The 10732-nt window shown below is 50.5% G+C and overlaps 1 long non-coding RNA gene across 1 annotated transcript in view; it reads right to left on the reverse strand.

The window, feature by feature from the left end:
- The window catches only part of LOC118013878, a 6355-nt gene extending 6140 nt beyond the window's left edge, over window positions 1-215 (reverse strand). Inside the window, exon 1 of the long non-coding RNA XR_004680140.1 lies at window positions 32-215. This is a non-coding gene — a long non-coding RNA (uncharacterized LOC118013878). The remainder of the gene's footprint in view (window positions 1-31) is intronic.
- Window positions 216-10732: the final 10517 nt, after the last annotated feature.

A 10732-nucleotide genomic window follows, 5' to 3' on the forward strand; every position in this document is an offset into this window, starting at 1 on the left:
TCCCCTATGCCAATGAAGCCCCTAGAAGTACCTGCAGACCCTGGTCCTCCTCCTCCTTGGCAGCAGCTGGCTCAGGACTTGGTCCAGGAAGCCAACATGCGGGAGAAATTTCACTTGGAAGAAGATGCACAAGACTCAGAACGTGGGTTTCCATGGGCTTCGTGAGGTCACACAAAGATCACCACATCGTCCCAACCCCTTCAAAGCTTGCTGTCTCTGATACTACAAGTTACAATCACTTCCTTGCCTTAGCAGCCCAATCGTGGTCCAGCAGCACCACTGTGGGAGAGCACAAAACACACTTTGTAGGAAAGCTAGGAATTACAGAGTTCATAAATACACCACAGAGATAGGATACATCACCCCTGGTACATATTTCTGAATTAGAGGCACATAAGATTGAAACAGGGAATGGGCTTTATCCTCAAGAAACAGGTCAGCCTTTAGTGATTATAGCTCCAGAGGCAAGGCTCTTCCACGCTGTACACTCATGGATCAAAACTAAAATCCACACATAGCCAGTTATTGATCCTAGCCATGGAATGCACTTTATACACTTACCCACAAAAGAATTCTCAAGGTCCTCCAGAGAGGTGCTCTGTGAAGCCAGGGAATAGATGGTTCTCCCCATGAGGATCCTGAGGAAAAGAGCATGAACACCAAGGGAAGGGGCACACAGGAAAAAGCTGGCAAAGGAAGCTGAAGCAGAAATCAGCAAAGAAGGGAATTGGAAGTAAGATATGCAGAACTGGAGAGTGGAGTGTCCCCAAGAGACCAGAGTTACCTTCAGCCCTTAGACAGGCTGAGGGAGCCTAATTCCAGCTGGATTGCATTTGGGTTCCGGTCACTCCCAGACAAACTCAGTTCTGTTTTATAGATATACTTTCGGACTCTTTTTTTTTTTTTTTTAATTGAAGCATAGTTAACACGAAATATCATGTTAGCTTCAGGTGGACATGATAGTGATTGGAAAAGATTTGCCTTATGCTATACTCACTACAAGTGTAGTTACCTCCATCACCAGAGATACAATTAAAATATCATTGACCATATTCCCTATGCTGTGCCTTTCATCCCCGTGACATGTTCATCCCATAACAGGAACACCTCTCTGCTCTTTCCTCTTCTCTCCCCTAAGTTCCAGACCCTATGTATCTGCTCTGAGAGGAGACAGCTCCATCTGAGCTCACTCTTTCAACAAGTACTCAGGGGAAGCTTGCTGTGTGCCAGGTGGGAACAAATACAGAAGGTTCAGGAACACATTGCTTTTTTTTTTTTTTTTTTTTTAGTTTCAGAGGCTAAATTTAGGGATGCATCAGTTGTATAGAAAACCCAGTGCTCATTCCATCAAACACCATCCTTAATGCCCATCAATCAATCAACCCATGTCCCAGCCACCTCCCCTCCAGCAACCCTCAGTTTGGTCCCAACACTTAAGAGTCTCTTATGTTTTGCATCCCTCTGTGTTTTCATCTTATTTTATTTGCTCTTCCCTTCCTCTATTGTCATCACTTGTTTCTTAAATTGCACATATGAGAGAAATCATATGATATTTGCCTTTGGCTGATTTATTTCACTTAGCATAATACCCTCTAGTCCTATCCACATTTTTGCTAAGGGCAAGATGCCATTCTTTTTGGTGGCTGAGTAATATTTGATTGTATGTATATACCTCATTTTCTTTATCCAGACTTTCAAAAGTTCTGATTTTGCAAACCAATGCTTATACTACTTTGCAGTACTCTCCTCAAGCAAGCCCCCTCTCCTCCCCTGTATCCTCAGCTATGTCACACCAGATTCACGTCTCCACACCTCCTACCTTCTAAATGGTGGTCACTTTTCTACTTGTAGACTGGTAGCATCTGTTTTGTCAGATCTCTGACTCATTTCTTGGGTGTTCTGAATGATTTGATAAGTATGTAGTTGGATTTGAGGGAGGAGTTCCCCCCATAACTTTCTGATTGGACGCAGGATACGAGGACTGTGAACCTGGTGATAGGCTAGATTTTGTTTTCGCCGTTCTAGGAGAGCTGAATGCTGTTTTGACAAGCAGGTAATGAATTGTGATACACCTTCATCTTTTCGAGGTTTAGGTGTATTGTGAGAAGATGTACCAAACATAACGCCTACCATTCTCTAAAATTCTATTTCAGCTTTGATGGGTTACTTGACAGTAGGATATCCCTAGTGCCATGTTGTCCCCCTTACCCCACAGCAGTGATGTGTCATGCGGTCTAATGTCCCATATCTTCACTAACATCGGTGTCAGCGTTTTAGGGAAAGGTGACTCTGTGTGACACATTTAGCTTTCTACTAGTTGAGTCTTTCAGCCTCACCAGGACCTTCACTATGAATTCATCCCAAATAGGAATTTTTCATCTTGAAGGAAAGCTTATCTATTTTCCTTTAAAACAAGGTTTCTAGGCAATGATGTCAGGAAGGTCACTGAGATAGCCATCAGTCATTGGCAAACCAAACTGCATGGTGATTGGCCACCCGAAGGAAGCCAACGTGACAGCGCCCTGGTGATTGGCCAGGGCATGGTGGTGACATCACAAGAAGGCATTCTCATGCCCCAGAGCTGTTTTAAAAGCTCGGCAACAGCCACGGCTGCACAGAGGAGAGAGATGGCGCTTCAGCTACAGCTCTTCCTGCTATTCCTAGCATTCTCTGACCTTTTTCTGCCCTGCCCATGGCAAGCCCTCTGCCCACTGCCTGCCCTGGGCCGTTCACCAACACTCTGCAGTCCACCTTCATGTTTGCACCTACCTTTGCACCCCTGTGTGGTCCTGAGGTCCTCAAACCTTCATCTGGCGACTCCTGGACCCTCTTCCCACTATGAGGATGGCCCAGCTGCTCAGGAACACATCTCATTTGGCCCATGGCAGTGGGACACTGGAAATCAGGTCACCATGGATTCTCAGCCAGCTGGTTCCTACCCCTCTGGGTTCCCAACAGGGCTCAGCACAGGAAAGCTGAGTCCACATCCTGAGGGAGCACTGGGCACATTACTACTCTGGAGCCCTCCAAACCAGCTCAGCACACGGACCATGAATGAATTGAACGTCCATCCGTCCCTAATGTCGACAATGTTTAGAACGCCTACAGACACCAGGGAGAGTGCGACTTTTACAAAACAAGTAAGTACTGGGGGAAGGAATCACCACATCATTGGACACAGTGCAAGTCCTTGGACCACAAGTCCTGAGACCACAAGCTGGCTGAACCAGCTCAGCAGTGGACAAAGTAATCCCCCAGACACCTGGCTGACCAGGAGCCCACAGACCACAAACCCTCCAACAAAGTATAACAAGCAGAAAGTCAGTCCCCGTAAGAGAGTACCAACCAGGAACCCAAAGACTGGGAGTCTTCTGAACCAATTTGATACTACTGGGCAGATGAGTCCCACAGACACTGGGTGGACAAGGAGTCCTACCACAAACAGGCCACTCCAGTGTAGCACAAGGCAAGTAAGTCCAGAGAATACCAGGCTTGCCAAGGATCAAGAAACCATGAGTCCTGCATCCCAGCTCAGTATTGGGGAAAAGATTCACCTGAATAACACCATCACCATGTGCCCTTGGAACTGGAGTCCAAAAACTCAGCTCTCTACTAGGACAGGCAGGCCCCTGGAGAGTGGGCTTATCATGTGCCCTTGGATCTGGAAACCAACACCTCAGCTCTATCCTGGGCCTACCAGGCCCCTGAACAGCAGGCTCACCATGTGCCCTTGGACCTGGAGACCAAGAAAGGAGCCCTGGGCTAGGCCACGCAGACAACTTGACAGTGGGATCACCATGTACCCTTGGACCTGGAGACCAGAAACAGAGCTCTGTACTAGGCCAGGAGGGTACCTAGACAGCAGGCTCAACATGTGTCCTTCGATGCCAATAACAATAGCTCAGCTTTACACTTGGCCAAGCAGGCAGCTGGAGAATGGGCTCATCATGTTCCCTTGGACCCCGAAACCAACAACTCAGCTCTATCCTCGGCCAAGCAGAAGCATTGACAGCGGGCTCACCGCGTGCCCTTGGATCTGGAGACAAAGAAATCAGCTCTCTATTAGGCCAAGCAGGCACCTGGACAGTAGGCTCACCATGTGCTCTTGGAGCTGGAGAACAACAATGCAGCTCTGCACTAGGCCAAGCAGGAACGTGGACAGCAGGGGCACCAGGTGCCTTTGGGCCCGGAGATCAACAACACAGCTCTCAATTAGGCCAAACAGGAACCTGGACAACAGGGTTAACATGTGCCCTTGGACCTGGCAACCAATAACAGAGCCCTGGGCTAGGCCAAGCAGATACCTTGACAGCGGGCTCACCATGTGCCCTTGGACCTGGAGACCAACAATGCAGCTCTACACCAAGCGAAGTAGGCACCTGGACAGCAGTCACACCATGTGCCCTTGGACCTCAAGACCAACAACTCGGCTCTTTGCCTGGCCAAGCAGGCAACTGGGCAGTAGGCTCACCATGTGCCCTTGGACCTGGAGAGCAACTACCAAGCTATCTGATAGGCCAAGCTGGTGCCTGGTAAGCAGGCTCACCTTGTGCCCTTGGATATTAAGACCAAAAACTCAGCTCTGTGCTAGGCCAAGCAGACCCCTTGAGAGTGGGCTCACCATGTACCCTTGGACCTGGAGACCAACAATGCAGCTCTGTGCTAGGCCAAGCCGGCAACTAGACAGTGAGTTCACCATGCGACCTTGGATTTGGATTCTTCCTTTCCCCCAGAGCATAGAGCACACAAACAATGGGCTTGCCACTTGGTCTCTCATTATGAGACCTCCAAACCTGCTCAGCCTTGGACCGATGTGTCCACTGGATCCCTGGAAACCTGGGAGTCTTCAAACTGTGATTCCTCCATTCCAACCTATCACTGCGCTACAGAGACACAGGGACACCAGCCTAACCCAAATCCCTCTGAATGGGTACCTTTCAACTCTGCAGACAAGGGGACATTGGAGTCCCTTCTCACCTTGGATTTACTTCAGCTTGATGTCCATGTGGCCTGCTATCTATGCATTATTCATTTTGGGGGGAGTTCTCCTCAGAAGAAGAAAATGGCACCATGCCTTGGAAGATGAAACAGTCCAGTGGTTTGAAGACTTTGTATTAAAACTCAGGGCAGGAAAGGAGAAGGGGGGATGGGAGGGCATTGGGGAGACCCAGGCCTGGAGAACTATGGAGACATTGTCTGAGATCCTCCAGTTGAAGGAGAGGTGCTCCATCCTCAAGGGAGAGGTGGAGGTCTTAAAACAAGAGGCCAAGCAGTGCAGTGAGAGGCAGGCACAGCTCCATGAGGTGGAGAGGTTCTTCATCCAAATGAAAGTCTTCCTGGAAGTTTCTGCCTTACAGAGTGTGACGCCTGTGCACCCACCCAGGATAGCATAGAAGGGGAGTTGGGAAAAGTGTGGTCATGTCCAGGATTGGGGGTTGGTACAAATGTGAATATTACTTTAATTAATAATAAAAATAGTTATTTTTAAAAAACAATTAAAAATGATCATTTCTGAATTAGTAATTTATGAGAACCATCCTTGGGGGATTGTAATGTGCAGCCTGGCTTGCAGTCACTCCTGTCCCTCATGAGTCATCACATTCTCCTGATGCTGGGCAGGGGTCTCCATGGCTCTGAGAAAGTGTTGGTGAATCATGCCCAGCTGACACAACATAACCTGCCTGCCCCGTCAAAACATTCAGACATACTTATTTCTGGATCTCAATCACAGCTGTTGAGGTCAGCACTGTTCTTATTGGAAGAAAAGGAGAAGCAGTATGTCTATATCCAGGTATTTCTGCATAAAGCGTTTCTTGCTGAGACCTCCCAGCACATTGTTGCTAAACTTGAGGTTGGACACTGATGTTATGGCTTCCAACTGTGGCCATGACAGCAGGTGTTTCTCCGCAACAGGTTCCTGTGTGATACAGGCCTTTGAAGAGCAAATGTTACAAGGCCAGGGAACCAGGGTGAGGGAGTCCAGAGGCATGGGACCATTCCCTCTCTCTCGGTGAGAAGGTGTGGGGTCTGGACGGTAGGCAGAGTGGTGTGAGGGGCCAGGATGGTGGGCTCTGTTCTGTCCAAAGAAAGACCGCAGGAATTGGGGGAGACATGTGGGATTCAGATTGGGTGCTTTAGGTGCCTGGCTGTTAGCACAGAGTAAGGCACAGTGCGAGAGAGGTGGGGATAGGTGCACCTTGCAGACTGTAGGGTCTGCTTGGGTATGAAGGAAAGGGACCCCTTGCAAGAGGCAGAGCCGAGGTTCTATGATAAAGTGGACACTGGGGGTCAGAAGGGAGTAAGAAGGTGAGATTCTTCGATGGCCCATCCTGGGAAATGTTGTTCCTTCTTAGCTCCAGGGATGTGGGCTGGAAGCTCAGGTGAGTTGCAAATCCCTGTGAGCTGGGGACCACCTGTGGCTCCTGCTGAAGTTGCATGGGAAGAGCCTAGAGCTGTGGCCCCTGGGCTGAGCTCAGTCAAGGCAGTGTGCTCATAGCAGCTGGGCATTAATGGATGGAGCCATGCAGAAGCTCCCTCCGGCTCCAGACCCCAGGTCTCTGGTTGGGGGTGGGGGGGATGATGATGTCCCTCTGGGGGGGAAAAGGGGTTGGGAGGGGTTTCTGTCCTCATCGAAAGCTGTGGGCGGTCCCCGCCCTGAAGGCCTGGTTTTAATCACTGTCCAGGCAAGTCACAGCCTGACTTTAACATACGAAAGGAAGGAACAGGGAAAATGCTACTTTTGGGGCCAGGTTTCTCCTTGGGTCCTGAGCCGGTTCCTGACCCTCCAGGACCCCTGGCAGTTCGTTTTGAATCCTTAAGTTGACAAGCAGGGTTTACCTGAGCAAACACACATGGGCCTGGAGGTGAAGCTTCCTGCCTCTCGGGGCAGGCTCATGAGGCGCTCTCGGGGGCGTCACCGCGAAGGGCCAGGAGGCAGCGGACGCCAGCACCCAGGTGTCCCCCCAGCAGGCGCGGCTGCAGGAAGGGCGGCACCTGCGCCCTGGGCACCTGCTGCGTAGGCCCCGCCCACCTCGCCGGCCGTTACTGCGAGCACGACCGGAGGCAGAGGTGTGTGCCTGCGGGAGCCAGCTGAGCGTTGGGCGGGGGGAGCAGCGGCGCTTGACCTTGCGGAGGGGAGCGGGCGCGGGCGGAGGGCGCGGGGTAGGGGTTGGGGGCCTGGTGGGTCGTGGAGGGGCGGGGCGGGCGTGGAGGGGCGCGGACACGAAGGTCGGGGCGTGGAGGGGCGCGGGTAGCGCATGCGCGCTGACCCCGCTGATGCTGCCTCTCTGTCTGGGGGCCGGGTGGGGCGGGGCTTGGAGGGGCGCGGATCGCGCATGCGCTCCGACCCCGCTGATGCTGCCTCTCAGTCTGGGGGCCGGGCGGGGCGGGGCGTGGAGGGCCGCGGACACAAAGGGCGGGGCTTGAGGGGCTCGGGTAGCGCATGCGCGCCCACCTCGCTGATGCCGCCTCTGTCTGGGGCCCGGGCGGGGCGGAGCGTGGAGGTGCGGGGCGGAGCGGGGCATGCAGGGGCGGGGCGGGGCGTGGAGGGGCGCGGGCGTGGACGGAGGGCGCGGAGTAGGAGTTGGGGGCGTGGAGGGGCGCGGACACAAAGGGCGGTGTTTGGAGAGGCGCGGGTAGCGCATGCGCTCCGAACCCGCTGATGCTGCCTCTGTCCGGGGGCCGGGTGGGACGGGGCGTGGAGGGGCCTGCAGGGGCGGGGCGGGGCGTGGAGGTGGAGCGGACACGAAGGGCGGGGCGTGGAGGGGCGCGGACACGAAGGGCGGGGCGTGGAGGGGCGCGGGTAGCGCATGCGCGCCCACCCCGCTGGTGCCGCCTCTCTGTCCACTCAGGGAACGCGGCGCCCTGATACACGGAGCCTGGACCTGCCGCCGCTGCCGCCTTTGCAGGTGTGTGTTCGCAGCTCTGCACTCTCTGCCCCTGCAGACGCCGGGCAGCTGCGGTAAGAGGAGCGCGTCCTGTGCGCACAGTCCCCGCTCGCAGGGCACTGCTCCTTGGTGCCCTCCAATCCGCAGAGGTGTAGCTGGGCCAGGCGACACGGAAATGAGAAGCTGGGTTGATCGATCACTTAGAGTCAGAAGCTCAACCTGCTGCCACTCAGGTGCCCCTTGTTACTTTTACTTTCCTATTTAGTTTATCAATAATCATTTAATTGACTTATGAACCCATCAGGAATAAAAAGCATAATCGCTCGTATAAAACAATTCCATCTTCTTCTCTGCCTCTCTGTAGTAGGCTGTCTGTGGGATAAGACGGTTCATTCGTTGACTCCACAAACACCCAGGAGACTCTCCATGCTGCAGCAAGTGAGGTCAGCCTAGTGGCCTTCTCTAACGCTGGTATCTAATGTAAGAGGCAGACCACACACAGTTCCCTGAACAGACAATATGCTCTCAGGCTTTGAAAAATGGGAATAAAATATGCTCAGAACAGAAGGTATAATGGGGAAGGGCTCAGAAAGGCAGGATTTTTTTTCTTTAACAAATGTTTCATCTCACTTTATTTAATGCATCTGAAATAGACTATCTCCCTTCTGTCTCTGACACCAGGATTTTTTCTGCTCTATCCTGAGGAATGCCTGTCTGTCTCAATGCCCCCACCCCTCTCGACACAAACAGTTTCCTCCTGTTCCCTTCATTTCCCTCCCCAGCTGTCCTCTGGGAATATGGCAGCCCATGTCACCCATCAAAGAGTAGCTATTTTCTCCTCCAGAAGCTACATGACACAGGATTCCAACGGGGTAGGTGTCCTCCCTGCTTTTCCTTGGTCCTCCCAAATCATTTATCCCCCTTGTCCTTGCAAACTCTCAGCTACTTTAAAGCAAATTTCTGGATTGGGGCATCACACCATGCCTCTGTCATTCTGGAAGCAGTGACATTGAGGCCGATATGCGAATGGTGTGGGCAATGGCTAGGCACCAATGAGGAGGGGCCTCTGGGGAGCAAGTGAGCCCAGTGTGTTAGGTGTGAAGTAATCCATCAACAAGGCTCTGTCCTCGGTGGTGTGAAATTGGTAACATTAATGGAGTGAGAGAAGAGGGCCCTTGGGAGACATTAGGGGCTAGGGAAGGAAGAGATGAGTAGGTCACATGCAGGGTGCATAGAGCAAACATAAACTCAGACAGTGCAGCTGTAGATGAAAGCGGATGCTCTGACAGAGCTGCCCAGTTCTACACAAGAAAGAGAAGCAAGGAAGCGTGGTCTAAAGAGAGCACGGAAGTCTCCATGGAAGGATATGTTTACATCAACCCCTAGATTTTGGGAGACTTTGAAGGGGTTAGAAATGGTGGGGAAGACTGTTTATGTGGAAGAAAGAATATGAGTGTGGCAAAGATGCAAGAAAGACAATGTCATGTAAATATAATTAGTTTCAATGGAAATGGGAACTAGAGATAGGGAGATTTATGTTGTCGCTTGTTTGTCTGATTATTATGTTTAACGTATATAGAATGGAATGTGCATACAGTGTAATCTAGCAGATTTTCTGCATGCTCAAAACAGTGTTCCGGATAGAATAAACTAGACTAGACAAAAAGTGTACTCATAGGGGGAGAAACTGGAGGCAGACATTTACTTGAATTATCTTTACACTATTATAATTCTTTGAAATTCTATGTCATAAAAGGATGTGTTATGCATTTTGAATAAAACACACTGGAATTATCCTAGATCCATTATCCAAAAAAATGTATGACCCGATACGAATGCTAAGGAGAGCAAGAACACACCACGGAAATGTCTTGCCTTTTCCCTTCCCAAATTTTTTTTTAACAATTTGGTGAGTTACTTTTCATTAATATTCACACATTATTGTGAATAATAAATTGGCTCCTAAATTCCCGGGTTTTATTTCCTGTACAGATCTTCCAGAAAGAATGCAGGACCACACATCATCACCTGTAGATGTAACTCACAGGCCAAAGGAGTGAGAAAAGTGTGCTTCCAGTCCCAAAACTCTGCCATTGTCATTGTCTGAAACTGACTTCATCGGCCACACTCTTCTGACTTCAAAAAGAGCTGTGAAGGGTGTGATCGTATGTGGACAGTACTGAACCCATACAGATCTAGACATTCTACTAACAAAGGATAGACTAGATGCTTTAGAGTCACCATGACGACCATGGACTGTAGCACCATGAGGAGGAATAACCATGGGAGGCACTTATGTCAGGAGAGTTGGTAAGAGATGGTGATTTTTATATGGAGGAGTGCAGAGATAAAGAAAAGTTGGGATAACATTTTTTTTTCTCTCATTTCTGGCCCGGACTGTTGTAAATGGTGGTACCAATGGTGATACATGCTTCAGGGGACTTTGGCAGTTCATTGTTAGGCATGGTGAGTTTGATGTCACTGTGAGAGACTACTCACAGGACTCCCTTAAACTGGCATGGCAGCAACAACGAATAGATACAAGTTGGCCATGCAACAGTTCCTTGGTGTATGATTTGGTGTCGTGAAAAGTCAAAAGGACAAAAAAAAAAAGTTAGTTAATTATAATGTCAATTAGCTAGTATAGAATGAAATTCTGAGCAGCTCAGCGGATGGATTTCATAATAAGGAGCATTGCTTAGCTCTCCACACATGCCTGTGTTTGTGTATATGGGTGGGAAACAAACCACACGCTGTCATTCAACAAACTGCAATTTCACTTGCCCCAGAGAACCTCATGGACCAATTTCACCAGGCAGAGTACACAATCTGCTTCTGACTCACAA

Source organism: Mirounga leonina, unplaced genomic scaffold (assembly GCF_011800145.1).
Source record: "Mirounga leonina isolate KUSES-001 unplaced genomic scaffold, KU_Mleo_1.0 Mir_101683, whole genome shotgun sequence".
In the NCBI taxonomy this organism is placed as follows: Eukaryota; Metazoa; Chordata; class Mammalia; order Carnivora; family Phocidae; genus Mirounga; species Mirounga leonina.